The sequence below is a fragment of the Leptonychotes weddellii genome, chromosome 11 (genome assembly GCF_054177405.1).
Source record: "Leptonychotes weddellii isolate Sample4059 chromosome 11, ASM5417740v2, whole genome shotgun sequence".
NCBI lineage: Eukaryota > Metazoa > Chordata > Mammalia > Carnivora > Phocidae > Leptonychotes > Leptonychotes weddellii.
The window spans coordinates 31021779-31039241 of NC_138379.1; the positions used below are offsets into that span (position 1 = coordinate 31021779).

At 36.6% G+C, this 17463-nt stretch overlaps 1 long non-coding RNA gene and 1 pseudogene across 1 annotated transcript in view; one reads left to right on the forward strand and one right to left on the reverse strand.

Annotated features, from left to right (window-relative positions):
* Positions 1-17463, reverse strand: part of LOC115940494 (uncharacterized) — a 401485-nt gene that overhangs the window by 24710 nt on the left and 359312 nt on the right. The window contains exon 7 of the long non-coding RNA XR_014138636.1: positions 825-919. This is a non-coding gene — a long non-coding RNA (uncharacterized LOC115940494). The remainder of the gene's footprint in view (positions 1-824; positions 920-17463) is intronic.
* On the forward strand, positions 11869-12701 carry LOC102730637 (transcription initiation factor TFIID subunit 10 pseudogene; annotated as a pseudogene).

The following is a 17463-nucleotide window of genomic DNA, read 5'->3' on the forward strand; positions in this document are numbered from 1 at the left end:
ATTCCAGTTTACAATGTGTGGGTTCTTTCCTGGCACCAACAAAACAGTTCTCCAACACCAACTGGATATTCTGCAATTTCACTCAATTCTCACACTATCTACCTGGAGATAGCATCAGATTTCACAGGTTAAATGTTCAGTTCTACAAGACTGCCCCCACCCAGCCACACATTTCAGAAGCCAACTGTGTGTCCAGATTGTCACCTGCACTTCTGAACGACCAACTATAGATTGGAGAGTCCAATGACCCCCTCCTTAGGTTTGATTAATTTGCTAGAGTGTCTCACAGAATGCAGAGAAACATTTTACTTAACAGATTACAAGTTATTCATGTATGTAGATAACTCAGAAACAGCCAGATGAAAGAGATGCATGGGGTAAGGTATGGGGAAAGAGCACAGAGCTTTCATGATCTCTTCTAGTGCACTACCATCCTCAAATCTCTCTGTGTTTACCAACCTTAGAAGCCTTCTAAACTCCATCTTTCTGGAGTTTTATAGAGGCTTCATTACATAGGCATGGTTGATTAAATCATTGACCACTGTTGATCTATTCAACCTGTAACCCATCTTCTCTCCCCAGAGGTCAGAAGGGTGGGACTCCAACCCTCCAAACACAGGGTGGGTTACCATGACAATCAGCCCCCATCCTTAGGCAGATCCAAAAGTCACTCAGATGTGGTTGAAAGGGGTTTGTTATGAATATCAAGACACCTTTGTCATTCTTATCACTTAGGAAATTCCGAAGGTCTTAGGAACTCTGTGCAGGAATGGGATGAAGACCAAATATATCTGTTTTATAATAAATCACAGTATAACACTGACCTTTTTTTTCCATTCCTCTGTTGAGATGAGTAATAAGCCCAAATAATTCAGTCATATGTATGTTCCTGGTAGTCATTGGATGCAGGGTATTGATACTGTAGAAAAAAATAAAATTCCACTGACTTTGTAACATTTAATGATCTTAGTAGCTGTGTTTTTATCATTAGGCAGAGATCCTTAATTTCATTTCTGATCAATTAATTATGAGTCTTCCTTTGTTAGATCACAGAGTGTCTTTGAAATATGTGTCAGATCACTATGTCTTTTATTCACAGAAAGAAATTAGTGCATATTTTGTAAAATATGTTTATTATAAATCCCCAAGTATTTAGTAAATATATAGTAAAATGCAATAAATGTGAGATGATGTTAAATAAGAAATTACATAATATAGAGGAAGACAAAAAAATCAGAAGAAAAAGTAGTGACCTAATTTTCTTTCAGTGTTGCTTGAACACACTTTTTATTTAGATTTTCATGTTTTATTTTTTCTTCAAAGCAGATAACAAAGCAGCAAATACCTCAAATCCTGTGTTTTTAAAGGACCTCAACAGACTGCCAAGACAGAATGAACTCAAAGATGTAGTCTAAGTAAAGATATTAATGTGTTTTCCGTGATTTTACTACTATTAATTTTTGTGGCTTAATTTGACCTAATTGAAATATAATTAGCCTAAAAGTAAGAAATGGCTTCAAGCCTTGATTCTTATTAAGAACAAATTATTACCAAATTCTTCCATGTTTTATTCCACATAAAAAATAAGTGTCTACTTCTGAGAACTATTTCACAAACAGCTGTTTGGAATATATATTATTTTTAGCAGGGTAATACTATAATTCTATGCCAATGATTTCAAAATGCTAATCCTTGAAGTGCACTGAGAAAACTTTGAGGACCTAAATATTTGAGCATTGCGTTCTCATAGAAACAGTACTATTGCCCTGTATAACATCGAGATGATCATAGTTGTTTGTTTTTTTTTTAAAGATTTTATTTATTTATTTGACAGAGAGATAGACAGAAGAGCACAAGCAGAGGGAGTGGCAGAGGGAGAGGGAGAAGCAGGCTCTGCACTGAGCAGGGAAGCCGATGCGGGACTCGATCCCAGGACCCTGAGATCATGACCTGGGCCGAAGGCAGACGCTTAACCGTCTGAGCCACCCAGGCGCCCGAGATGATCATAGTCTTGACAATATATTTTCATTACACTTTTAATTATACTGAGTTGTTAATTAAGGACACTTTATACTAAACAGCAGCCATCTGACAAGATTAAGGGGAAATAATTGGTGTCAGTAAATAAGCACTTCATCAATATGAGCACAGCTATAAGCAATTTATGACATATTGAGAAATAATCATAGCATCACAATTCTGGTAATAAAAATACGTTGGGTGGAAGTTGACATAAATTTGTACGTTGGCAGGAAATTCAACAGCTTTGCCTACATGCCCGGGTATGAATGGTGCCAAGTATTTCTTGTGATAACTTTGTTGGATCAATGAAATTGTGCTGATGAGGCAATGAGGGACCAAAAGTGGTTTTGGTCATTGTACTGACAGAATCTCTGTGGTTTACGTTTGCCTTGAAAGTTATTTTGGCCAACATGATGGACAAGATATTTTTCAGGCAGCTACTTTTGACTTAAATGTCATTTTGGCTTGGAAAATTAGTTGGTTTGAGTTTTCTATTAGGGTTCAGCAAATGGTAAGGCATAAAAACTTCCTTGATTCCAGTCAAGGAAAGAAAGAGAGTAAACAGATGTTAGAGAAGTTTTAATGTACTTCCATAAAAACGGCAGGACAGGAGTTACAGCACGATTAAGTCTGTTAGGTGGTTGTAGATATTTTGCAGGTCCCCAATAATAAGAATTCATGAATCTCTAATTATATGACTCAGCTACCATCACATGCTGCTGCTTCCTGTTTTATTACCAACTAGTTTCTTCTGTTTATAACTTATTATCTTACATTTATCTTGACCTAGGCTCGAGATTACTTTGTGACACACTTTTTTCACCTTGGCTGATAACTGGTCAATTCCCTCTAAGGGGCTTAGTTGCAATTTCCCAGATCAAATGTGATAAGCCCAAATTACATTTTTGTTAGAATTTGTGCATTATAAATCACTCTTTAAAGCCTAAGCCATTACTCTGTACTTTCTGTCCCTTTACAGTGACTAGAAAATGGTGATGACTAGAGGAGGTTTGGATGTCATTGGATGAAAAAGATGGCAGAACTTCACACCTGGCCCTGAACCAGTCACAGCCAGCTGGTTACATAGGGAGAAATAAGCTTTCATAATGTTGAACCATTTTTTTGCAGGGTTGGGGAGGTACCTTGATAATATACACTATCTAATTCAGAGAATGTACACTATACCTAGAAGTAAGATACTGACATAACAACCACCGCAAAAACTAAAATGTGTGCCCCTAGCTTTAGTATCAGAGAATAGGTGGTAAAGAAACATACAAAAGCTGGTGACATCTAAGTACCAAGCTAAAATCACTAAGTGTTGAGGTAAAACTATTTAGCAAAACTACCCTCTAAAATAACTTGAAAGACATTTATGTGGTCATAGCCTTTAGAGACTAACGCTTTGAAGAAATGATTAGACCAAGGTAGACTTATAAGAGAGATGGAAGGAAATCAAACTTCCACAAGGGAGAATTACTCTACCTATATCCTTATAACTAAGAGTCTTAAAAACCTCATTGGATGGATTTCTGCTTATGTCCATCTTTATTCCATATTATTAGTATTACGCAAATTAAAAAAAAATTAAACCCTTAAATTTCATCAAAATTTACTATTTATCACAATAGCACATTGAGACATTCAGAGCAATACTTTCCTATTTTCACAAATGTGGTTACAATTGGTCAAGGTCTAGGTCCTGCAAATGTCATATTCAAGATGAGACTTTGTGCTTTGTGATTCTTAGTTCAGTGCTCTTCCAGTAACTGTATAACAAAAGGATTCAATTTTTTTTGTTGGTCATCCTATGGTTTATAGCACAGATCTTTAATTAATCACTCTACATTTGGACATCTGTGTGTAAGATGCTACTATCCACCAGAAAGCATCCAAGTAGAAAAAAACCCATTGAACAGCTAAGTAGACATATTATCTCAGCAAGTTGATGTCAGTTATCTTCTGTCTTCAGCCACCATATTACTGCTTTAATGGGCACACTTAAACTAAAAAGACAGTTATAGGAATGGAGGCCAAACATAAACTCGGTATCAGGGACTCTACTTTCCAAGACTAATCTAATCATCATTATTGCCTTAATCTCTGACATGCTAGTCACAGAGAGCAGTGTGAAGTCTTCAAATGACATCAGTTCTTGAGTGAACCAAATGGAAAGCTGATTTCACTAGGGCCTTTAAAATAAAAACACGTATTCTGGTTATGGATTTGTTTTTTCTATCCCCTGGACTTTGACTACCACTTTCTGAGGGCTTACTGAATACTTGATGCACTGGAATGGGATCCCACATAACATCACAGAAGACTAGAGGACCCACTTTCAGCAAAGAAGGTGTGTTTGTGGGTTTATGACTGGGGGATCCACTAGTCATATCACATTCGTCTCTATCTGGAAGCTACCAGCCTGATAGATCACTGGGACACCCTGCTGAAAGCACAGCTGAATTGTCCCCTCTAGGGAGATATTCTGAAAGGATAAGATACTATCCTTCAGGACACTGACTATATATTCAATTCAAAAAAATTTTAGCCCGTAGAAGAAATAGACTTGCATTTAGAAACTAAGCATGGAAGCTGGAGTGATCTCATTATCATTCCTGATGACTTTAGTGGGATTTTATGCTTTCTGTTTCCACAACCGTGGACTATGTAAGGTCAGAAATCCTGATCTTTAGAAGGAAATTACTTTCACCCGGGACATATAAAAGTATCATATGTAAGTACAATTATAAAATTTGGGGGAGCCTGGTGGCTCAGTTGTTGGGCGTCTGCCTTCGGCTCGGGTCATGATCCCAGGGTCCTGGGATCGAGCCCCACCTCGGGCTCCCTGCTCGGCGGGAAGCCTGCTTCTCCCTCTCCCACTCCCCCTGCTTATGTTCCCTCTCTCGCTGTGTCTTTCTCTGTCAAATAAATAAATAAAATCTTTAAAAAAAAGTATAATTATAAAATTTAGCTGCTTCCTGGGCATATATGGCTCCTTTTGTTTCTAGGACTTTTACACAAGAAGAGGAATCACTCCCTAGGTAGAGGTAATGGACCCTGATAATTATGAGAATGTAGGGCTGCTGTTTTACATAATGGGACACAGGAAGAAATGCATGTTAAACTCAGTTGTTCCATTTGGATGCTTATTACACCCTTGACCAATTGTATCTGCAAATTTATAACAACAGCCATATTCTGAAAAGAGCAGAGGGATCAGGGCTCAGGCTCCCTTGGAAGCAGGGTTGAGGTAATTTCACCATGCAAGATACTAAGGCCACAGAGATGGTAGCCGAGAGCTGGGAATCTAAAAATAGATAGTGGAGGAGGGAGATAAGCATAATTTTTAGCCCTGACACCAGCTGTAATTTGTCCAATTCATGTCTGTTTTGTATGGTTCTCCTCAGAAAGAAAGGCCCGTTTGCATCCTTGAGGAGCAGCTCTCCAAATGAATATGGAAAAGTGAATCAAAATGGTTGCCAGAGGTCAATTGTTGTAGACGCGGAGATTCACCACCGGTCTTTCAAAACCATGTTTGTTGCCCAGCTGCAGTTTGTGTAGTCCCCAGACAGCCTCCAACGTCCAGGTCTTTTAGGTCTACCTCACTTGCAGACAGGTGCCTTGTTTGGGGGAAGCCACATACAGTGACTGAGGGGGTTGGGATAGACAAGCCCAGCCATTTCCTCTGCGGGACACACTGAGAGGCAATTCTCACATGCAGAGTCACAGTATAGACCGTCCTGCTTTGCAATTAAATTTCTTCCTCTATCCAGTCTTGTTTGGTCCACCTTCCCTTTTTACGGGTTGATCTCTAATAAGCTCTCTGTTCCTCAAGCTGCATCTCACTGTATGCATCTGGAGAATCCAATATGCAAGACATGACTAATATTTCTCCCCCCACCCCATCCCATCATCAACCACTCCTCCCACAGTTTTCCTTATGTGTGAAAGTTGCTCAGAAAACAACAAAAACCTCGGAAGAATCGTCCTTGGTGACTCTCTTCTTCTCATATTCCACATATAATATTTTGTTTGCTATCTCTTCACAATTACCCACAATTTTGAGTGGTTACTCACAATTACCTCCAAAAGTATTACACCAGTCCAAGCCACAAGCATCTCTTGCCTAGATTATGGCAATAGCGCCCTAACTAGTCTCTCTGCACTGACATAATATCAAGAGTGATCACTTCACAATATAACTTAGATCTTCCTGCTTTTTGGCTGAAAACCCTACAATCATGGTAATCAAAACCTGAGACAATGCCCCCATATAATTTGGCCTTTCATTATTGGCTTAGTCTATCACATGATTTTATGTTCTGGATAACTGAAGTTGCATTTGTATAACAAAAAATCAAATTGACTATATACATAGGTTATGTGGAGGGAGGGGATGTATTCATATAAATGAGATCTAGAAATAGATACAGATATGTGCTAATTCATTGACTCAGCTTCAGAATCTGACTCCTGATAACCCAAAAAGCAAAGATTGTAATTCTTCATTTCACAGTTATTACTTCTCCAACAATCTTTATTTCCCAGGTTAAAATCCTTGTAGCTACCTTAGAATTAAAAATGGTATCTTAAAGATTTCACAGAGGAAGTTCCTTAGTCCTGAAGTTAAATGCCACCTAAAAGCTCACAATATAATTTAATATGAGATCCAGAATTAAATCAAAATTGATGATTTCTGTTAGGCAACACCTTGTCTTCAGGCATACAGCCCCAATTAACAATGGAAAGAACAAATGAATTATCTGGTCAGGTTGACCTCTATCACCATGGGCCATATACTTAAGTTGATTATATTTTCCCCAAAGGCCCTATGTCTTCATATATTTTATTCTCATTTGTGAACATCACTGTATAATATTCAAATATGAAGTCAAATTTAAGCAATGAAAGTAACGAATAAAATATTTGATAACAGTAGGAGCTTAAACTAGAGACCATAAAGAATCCATGGTGAGTAGAATCTTCATTATTATATATCATTTTTGGCTATGAAATTGATCGGCAAGTTGAACAAAAGATTATATTGGCTGTATCAATTTAGTTATCTTTCTTTCTGAAAGCATTTTCTACACTCTACCCTAAAGTAAACAAGGTCACTAGATGCTCTAACCTGGAATCAGTCCAGCTCATTCATCTCATTTAGCCATTTTATCTACCCAGCTGTATAAAACAAAGAGGGGAATGATGGAGTTTTCATTTGATTAAGTGAAATGGATGTTAAAATGATCGGTGATAATAATAATACAAAGAAGATGAGAGAGAAGTAGAAGGAGCAAAGGGGAGGGAGAAAGAGGAGTAACACTTTAGAGACTGCTTCTTACCATGCACCATGTACAATGGTAAACATTGCAAATAGAGCACATCTACTCTTCACAACAAACACATTTTTATTAACTTCATTTTAAATATTAAAAAAACCCTAAGGATCAAGGTTTTTAAAAATAACTCTTCAAAGTTGAAAAGACATTAAGTGACAAAAACCAGAATTCAAGCACACATCAGCTTGTCTCCTAAAACAACTTAACCTTGATCTTACACAGCTTTTTTTATTCATTAGGGCATCACATTTACCCAAGAGAACCTATTAAATGATAGATATTTAAGTATAAAGTAAAGATAATGCTATAAAATGAGAATGTCTTTCATCACGATCTTTGACTTTTATATCTAAGCTTAATAAAAGATGAAAATACTGTAGTTGGAGAAATCTAAATTTTAACGCTACTCAAATTTTAAGGTTAATGTATTTTATTTTCCTGTATAACCAGAAGAAAAGCATCTCTAGTTATAATTTTATAAATGGTCTTTATAATTTAGCCAAGGAAGTAAATCATTAATCTCAATATCTGAACTAATTTATCCTGTTTTCTATTTCTTTGTACTTTTGTCCTGCATGTATTCAACTCATTAAAGTGACAACGTTAATTTGAATTTCATTTTTTTTAAGGTCAAAGCCAAAACAAAGATCCTGTGGATCCTGTAGACTATTTTGAGAAGAGGGCATAGATCTTAATTTATTAATGTCATTCTATAATTTCAGATTATTATTGACTATGGGTAAAGTCCAACATGGACCAAGATTCTCCCTCTCCCTCTCCCAAATAAAGATTTGCTTTATTAAATTAAAGTTAGATGAAATGAGTGAATGATTGTGTTATCATTAATTTTATCATAATCAACAGATTTTTAAAAAGGAAGTTCTTTTTCTTCTACATTTCTAGTAATTAGGACGAATGAATTCAGGTTAATTATCAGGCGGTAGGTTAGGGCCAGTATGCATTATGGTTTGTAGAAATAAGCTTACCCTTAGGCATGGCTAATGAGAAAGGAAAATTATATGTTGGCTAATTGAACATAATAATAAAAAATAGTAAAAGGATATAATTCATAAATGAAAAAAATCTTTAAAAATTTAAAAATAAACACATTTAAAAATGCATTTATTCAATAATGCTAATCCCAATAAAGAGTATATGTAATTAAATAATTTAAAAAGTTTCAATCCTGGAGATGTAATTTGTTACTATTTTCACTAGGTCTGCATTGATAATGACCCTTCTCCATTCTCCACCATTCAAATTAAGTTCAGTAAAACTGTAAGCTAAGGCATTCCATGTTTGGATACGTCTACAAAGAGTGAAATAGTGAGCCTATGATTCATGAGGTATCTGGTTCAAGCCATTTGTCCATAAGCTGCCAGCCAGATTCTTTATTTACCATCTGCTCTTCTACTGCCTAGTATTTTTGGCAAGTGGCTTTTATTTTTTCAGTAATGATAGGCTAGGTGTTTCTGATCATGACTTAATTGATCTCTCTCAGCTTGATCCCCTGCCTAATCGAGAAAATAAAATCTTTTACTCTTATTTCCTACTTGTTTTCCTGTAATTAACCATAGACTCATAGTAACTACAATAAATTCCAGGTCACTTCTGCTTAAGCAGTCTTTAACTGATCCTTCACAGGCTGCCACAACTCTATACCATTTATGTTAAATAAATATCCTTATTTGAGGATATTTGACTTCCTGGTGTTCTTAATTCCTCATCACTCATCCATATTAAAGTGCTCAAATGGTTAGTACTATTGATTAGGCAATTATTATTCAAGATAGGATAAATCTATTCTAAGGTAGAAATGTATTATGTGTCCTACAACATACAAACACTCACATTTAAATAGAGCATAATGAGATTTCCGAGTTGAATTCTGAAGCGGTGTCTATACACACATACCCATAATATCAAGGAAGACTGGCAAGTATATATAAGCTACATATGTCATGATATTAGGGAAGCTATGTACAGGTTATTTTCTACTAAATTGAGAGCATAATGTCAACATCTTTACGATATTCTGTCTACCCATCTTATTGTCTTTTATAAGTACACTTAGAACAGATATATTAGTTATCTTTTTTTTTAACCTGAAAAACTCCTATTTTTCTCTTTAGTAGGAGAAATCTCATCTTTTTTTTTTTTTTTAAGATTTTTATTTATGTATTTGACAGAGAGACAGCAAGAGAGGGAACACAAGCAGGGGGAGTGGGAGAGGGAGAAGCAGGCTTCCCGCCGAGCAGGGAGCCCAACGCAGGGCTCGATCCCAGGACCCTGGGATCACGACCTGAGCCAAAGGCAGATGCTCAATGACTGAGTCACCCAGGCACCCCAAGAAATCTCATCTTTGACTCCATTTTTTAAAGTTACCTCAGGCAGGCAGTGGCTAACATTACATAATTCCAATGCTTTGTCTTTTTTATTTATCTTTCAAAACACTGGCCATCAAAAAGGATTAACTTAGACCCTAGTTTGATTTGGCTTAGACTCAGAATTTTATTCCAAAATGATCTTTTTAAGAAACAATGTAATTTGCTTTAGATTATCTATATTCTCGGCTTTTCGTTTATCTATGTTTATTTTAACCAAAAAACCAACCAGTTAGGGGTGCCTGTGTGGCTTAGTCGGTTAAGCATCTGCCTTCGGCTCAGGTCATGATCTCGGGGTCCTGGGATCAAGCCCCACATCGGGCTCCCTGTTCAGTGGAGGGTCTGATTCTCTCTCCCTTTGCCCCTCTTCCCGCCCCCACCCCAGCTTGTGCTCTCTCTCTCTCTCTCAAATAAATAAAATCTTTTAAAAAATTAAAAAATTAAAAACTTACCAGTTATTTTTTATTATTAGAAAGGATAAAAAAATCTACAAACCGTTATTTTAGTCTCCCCAAGTTAGAATCATAACATTTAAGGAGCCATTTACTAATTGGAAACATAGAACTAAATTTCAAAGACCTTTTTTCCCTGTGATCCAAATTCCAAATAGTAAAAATAGCAAGGTTGAAGTGAGCAGGTTCTTTAATGTTACAAATGTCACTTTCCAAGTTAGTCTCTTTTTTCAACACAAATGGATAAGAGCTTTTTTTTTTTTTTTTTTAAACTGTTGATTCCTTGAGTGCTTTGAAATGGAACCTGCCTATTCTGATTTATCCATTTTCTTTTGCCTTATCCTATCAGTTCTCTGGTGCATAGGAAAGTTTATTTAGCCATCAGAATCTATCATTCTGCTCCCTTCGCTTTTCAAGGATGTGCAGCTTCATGTGAGGCTAAGAGTATTCATAATAAAGACAGCCGCTATTGCCATTTATTGGGTACTTACTTTATGGAGGCCCTGCTAGCCATTTTGGATATATTATTTCTAATCTTCACAACAATCACAAATGGTAAATATCATAGTTTCTGTTTTATAGAAAAGCACAAAGAGGCTCCAGAGTTTGCACAACTAGCCTATGATGACATGGCTAATAATATGGACTGGATGTGAACAAAGTCTTTCTCCAGGACCCATTAAATTTCCATTCAGCGGCAGCCTCATTTTCATAGGTGATGTCATTTCTGTTCTTCACCTTTACCACCCACTGTCTAATTTCTCATCTTTTTAAGCTATATATATCCTATTTCTACCTTTCTGGACCCATGTATCTACGTATCTATGTATCATCTATTGGCAATCTTAGATTTATTCAGTAAAAAATAGTAAAATACCTTCCTTGGATGGGATAGAAAGCTGTCTTTAGAATCAAGTTCTGTAATCTGCATTTATAATTCTGTGTACCCAGATATCATATTTCCTGGACTACTGGTCCACTTTCAAGATTCCTGTCTTTAATGTAAATGGTAGATTACCATTTTGGATCCTTGGCTGGATCCTTGGCTACTCACTTAGATGAAACAGAGTGCCTTAACTTTGATCCTCATGACTCCCTGCTTCAACATTTTCTTCTTGATGAAAAGGCGATTGGAATAATGACAAAAGTTTTGACTTTTATATTTAGACAGGCCTGAATTTGGAGGTCCATCCATATTGTAGCAAATGGCAAGATTTCATTCTTTTTTTATGGCTGGGTAATATTCCACTGTGTCTATGTATCATTCATCCATCAAAGGATACTTAGGTTCTTTCTATATCTTGGCTATTATAAATAATGTTGTATTAATCATGGGGATCCATATATCTTTTCAAGTTAGTATTTTCATTTTCTTTGGATAAATACCCAGAAGTAGAATTGCTGGATATGGTAGTTTTATTTTTAATTTCTGAAAAACCTCCATACTGATTTCCATAGTGGCTGCACTAATAGCCACCAACAGTGAATGGGGTTCCCTTTCTCCACATCTTTGCCAACACTTGTTATTTCTTGTCTTTTGATAATAGCTGTTTTAACAGGTTAAGTAGAATTCATTCCAGTGATGCAAGAGTAATTCAATATTTGCAAATAAATCAATGTGATACATCACATTAATAAGAGGAAGGATAAAAACCATTATGACTACCTCAAATGGTTGCAGAAAAAACATTTGACGAAGTACAACATCCACTCATGATAAAAAAAAAAAAAAAAAAAAGAATTCTCAACAAGGAAGTAGCAGAAAGAGAAATTAAGAAAACAACCCGTCCCCTGGAGCATGGCTCCACTGCCTGGGCCCGGCTGGCACCCCCAGTCTTACCCTGCAGTACTGTCCGCAGCTCTACTGGGGAGAACAAGGCCAGCTCCACCAGGACAGCAGGGGTCCTGGGGCTGGAGCTGCAGCAGGGGGCACATGCCTGTGGCAGCTGGTTGGGAACCCCTCCTCCGGAAGTGGTGCGGGGTGGCTCCAGTGTCAGCGGGTGGTGGGGCACCCATGGAGGGGGCCATGTCTAACGGGGTTTACATGCTGTGGAGCCCAACCAACAGAGTTGTGAAGCCAGTGGTGTCCAGCACACCTCTGGTGGACTTCCTGATGTAGCTGGAGGATTACATGCCCATGATCCCAGATGCAGGGACTGGTTACAACCTGAACCACGCCGGCTTTGAGGCCTCCATCCCATGCATAACTCAGCTCATCTCCCAAGCTGCCCGGAGATTCATCTCAGAATGAATTGCCAACAATTCCGTACAGCACTGCAAAATGAAGGGCATAGTTTCTGGCAGCTCCCCAAGCAAGAGCAAGGACCACAAGTACACTCTAACCATGGAGGACTTGACCCCTGCCCTCATTGAGTATGGCATCAATGTGAGGAAGCTGCACTCCTTCACCTGGGCCTCCCAACCTAAATGTACTCATCTGTCCCTTTGTCCCCATGCCAGCCTGTTTTCATAAAAAACTTTATTGTGACAGGAAAAAAAATAAAAAATAAAAAAACACAGTCCCATTTACAATGGTACCAAAAAGAATAAAATAACTAGGAATAAACTTAACCAAGGAGGTAAAATACCTGTGCTCTAAAAATTATAAGACATTGATGAAAGAAACTCAGAGTTTTGTCATGAATCAAAAGGGTAGAGATCAAAGTACACTTTGAGGTATAGAAATACATGATGCTATCTTATTAATAAAATGGAATAATAAAAGTATTATTGATATGAAGCCTCTGTTAGTTTAGAAGCAGTGTCTTGGTCTTCCAGCAAAGTCTGGAACTTTGAAGTTTGAATGACTTCTTGAGATCATTTAGCATGGCTAATTTTCTCATTTGTGTTTATCAAAGGTTACGACAGTGTGAGGTTATCATTCAAATTAAGCAGAAAATAAGCCAAGAATTTAGTTCTTCAAACCCTTAGCCTGGTTTACTCTCTAGAATATTCCCATTTATTCATAAAAGCCTATAACACATTATTTCTAGACAGTGGGTATGGTGACCACACACACATCTTAATAATAAAAACAAAGTTTTCACAAATAGGGTGATGTTATATCCGACTATTTTTCAATATCTTCTGCTATATAAAACTGGTCTCCAATTCTCAAACTAATTTTTAAATTTCTTCCCCTCAATTATTTTTGTTGTGCTTTTTTTGTTTGTTTGGTTTTCTGGTCTTTCTTCTCCTGGAGAAAAAAATTAGTATGGGATCAGTGATATAATATATACTTTTATACCTATAAGAATTACCAAGTACTTATTGTCTCTAGCTGAGATCTATAGCATAAAGAGAATAAAGTAATGTAAATAAAAATAATTATGGTAAGTTACAACTGTGCAGTGACCCTTGAACAACACAGGGCCTAGGAACACCAACATCCCCACACAGTCAAAGCTCCACATACAACTTTTGACTCCCCCAAAACTTAACTACTAATAGCCTACTATTGACCAGAAGCCTTCCTGAAACAGTTGCTTACCATATATATTGTATGTTATATGTATTTTTTACTGTATTCTTACAATAAAATAAACTGGAGAAAAGAAAATGCTATTAAGAAAATTATAAGGAAAATATATTTTATAGTACTGTACTGTGTTTATCGAAAAAAATCCACGTATAAGTGGACCATGCTGTTCCAACCTGTGTTCAAGTGTCAACTGTATATATAATTTTTACATCTTTCAAAACACTCTGATGAATTTAATCACATCTAATACTCATAACAGCTATGTGAATTACTTACCAATCAGGTAAGTAAATCTTGAAGAATGTTTACTCAATGGCAGTGATGATACACCAGAGCTCTGACTAAAGCCTGAGCACTTTCTAGGACTGCCCACCAGTGCTTTTTCGGGATCTTAGCATGTGTGCACCCCTCACCTCCTCATGTTCAGGTCTCCTATGCAATTTAGACTTACATGTGTGGATTTAGTTGGGAAGACACAGAATAGCAGATGGAACTAAACTATATTGTGATAATATAATGCGGCACCAATCCTTTTATCCAAGCAACTTCAATATTAGGCACCATATAACCTATACTCTGTTAATCCCAACATGACTTGGTCCCTGTAGACTGTACTGAAATACAGTGACAGTAGCAATATTCTATTATCTATGAATGGTTAATGATCCAAACTTGTTACTATACTCCACTCATGGTTCTCCAGAGACCCATTTCCTTCCACAAACCCTGACCTTGTCTTCAGACACTGAAGCAAATTTTTTTTAAATTTTCCCTAATACAGCATAACTTTGTCTTTTGACTACAGGTTTTAATTTTGGAAACAGACAGACTTCATTTGGCATTCAATCTGCTGATAAAAGTTGATGACCAAGTACAATTGTATGTTATTAATTTCATGTTGTTACTAAAATAAATAAACAAATAAATAAATAAATAAATAAAGTATTTTAGGACTCATCCCATAAAATCTACAAAAAAAAAAAAAAAAGAAATAATTTAAGAGCTCTATTGACCAGCTTCTCTTAAAATATTTGCTGGCAAGTCATTAATAAAGGTAAAACTTGAGGGGCACCTGGGTGGCTCAGTTGGTCAGGCTTCTGACTCTTGATTTCAGCTCAGGTCATGATCTCAGGTTCATGAGATGGAGCCCAGGATCGGGCCTTGTGCTCAGTGGGGATCCTGCTTGAGATTCTCTATCTACCTCTTCTTCTGCCCTTTCCCCTGCTCTCACTCTCTCTAAAATAAATAAATAAAATCTTTTTTTAAATAAAAGGTAAAAATTGAGAACATGGCATTGAATTACACTTTTTCCTCCATTTACTAATATTAAGTTTTTTAATGCCATCTTTATTTGTGAAGACAAAATCCTGCCTCTGGCCTGACATTAAATCAAACACAGTGTAAAAAGGGCATTTAAAAACAGAGTCAATTTCCCAAATATGACAGTCCACAAAAAGAGTATTTTTGTTTAAAAATATATTTTTCTTTGTACTGCACTGACAACCACTGAAACACAGAGGTGCTTCAAGAAATTTTCTGAGGAATTGTAATTTTTAGCTAGTTTTATCTTTGATGCTAGTTTCTTTAATTACTTTTAAAGGACTTGTAAAAGTCTTTTCCACCAGAAGATGGTGTCAGTAATCCCCTAAATTCCCATTCAGGTTGAGGTTGATTATAAAAGTAGAATGAGCACCAGAATCAATCCAGGGTCTTCAAATGGAAAGAGCAGGTCTTTCCTCCAAAAGCCATTTAATTAACTGTGGGAGCCTTGGTATATCCATCCTGTTCCTGTTGGATGCCATCTCCCCCAACTTCATTAGGAGAAATAATTTGAAGAAGTTTCTTAGAATTTAGAATTTAGACAGGAAAAATAAAGTGCATTTTCAGCTTCTGGAGGAGACATCATATTTACCCACAGAAATGGTCAACAGTGATCTAACCAATCACAGCAGTGCAGGAAATATATATAGAATAGATAGGCTTGTTTTGGCAGAGGGAAGCCTCCCAGCGCACATGTATCATTGTCAGCAAAATGTGAAGGGTAGAAGCTGCACTCACTGCAGAAAGAGTTTTTTCATCACTAGAGACAATGGGCCCTCCTCCTCCTCATCATCATCAATCATCATCATCATCACCATCATCATCATCAATCTTCAGCAATCATCATCATCATAACCATTATCGCCTTCACATCTTCATTACAAACACTTGCTGGACATGTTGCTACATCCTATGTAGTGGTCTGAGTACTTTACATAAACTAATTCATTTAATTGTCACAATATTTCATGAGGTACAAAGTATATTATCTCCATATCACAGAAGGGGAGCTGAGAGGCAAAGAAAGAAACTAACATGCAAAGGTTTCCATGGATTGTAATTAGTTGCATTCACAATTCAAGATATTCCATCTGACTCAAGAGTTTACCTTTAAGTAACTAAACTCTCTTGTCTCCCTGTAGTGGCTCTAGAATCAGACAGAAGTGGGTTAAAATATAAATTCATCTTTCATTAGTTTAAGGACTATAGTCAAGTAACAGACATACTAAGTCTCATTTTCTTCATCTGGAAAGTGGACAAATAATAATACCTATTTCACAAAGATGTGAATTTTAAATAAAAGAATTGTGAAAATGCTTCTGAAAGTGAGGATTAACTTTAAGATACTAAAATAATACTTTAGTAATTAGTGTTGTGTATGTATGTGTGTGTGTGTGAATGTGACAAGAAGCGTTCATCAAATTTGATGTTCCCTCAGAGAGTAATTTAGCACTCTGAAAATCTTGCTGATTAATCAGGAGTCAAGAAGACTTTTAATTTAAGTGTTTAATTAATTTAGCTAATGGGATGAACAATACAAGAGGATATAAGAAGTGAGGCGGCTCAGGGGTCCAGATTTTTGGTGCCCTAAATTCTGCTCCAGAACATCACAACCTTTTTTTTCCCCCCTTTTTGGTCTTACTTTCCATTCCTAATTCTCCCATATTCTTTTTATTCTACTTTTATTGTAAAGAAGATTTGTGAGTTGGAGTCCGGGAAGCAATGGACATGTCAAGTCTCTTCTCCACCCCTTCTCCATATACACATTTAAAGTCCTGAGGTAATAATCCTGAACGATTCTCCCCACACTGCAGATCTGCTGGCAAGGGATTGCGGGAATATTATAAAGGAGCTCTGAGGCATTCTCCTGCCTTATTCAACATACAAGACTCCTTGACTCTCTGTCACATCATGTTACTCTGCAGTGTTTGCTTCACACTATCAATTTGACAAAGATTACAAAGCCAATCATGTCTGTGATATCATATTATCATCAAAAACTGCTGAATGGCTCAAACTCCGGACAAGAAGTTCAGGCAGTGGCTATTGAATTCACTAGATCAGTATAAATGGAGAAGGAGTGGATAGATATTCAACCTTAGCATTTTCCATTCAACCCATCAGTGCCTCTGGGAATATGACATGTCATTTGATTTTCTTACCGTATTCTCAGACATCTGGAATTCTTCCCTCTTGATGCAAGACTAAGTAGTGACTGCAAGACTAAAGACACCTTTACTTTTAAAGGTTTTGAAAATCATGTAAATTGTTCTAATGGTACAGGTTGGAAGTTCCTAAAATAGGAGATTAACAAAAAATAAATGGATTTCTTCAAAAAATTTTCCATCAGAAAATTTCTATTTTCAGCTCTGCTTTTCCTGAAATACCTCTCACTGCCCCTTTTCTAAAGGTTTGTTCTATCAAATATTTTTTTTCATTAAACCTGTTTTGTGGTTATAGTCTTA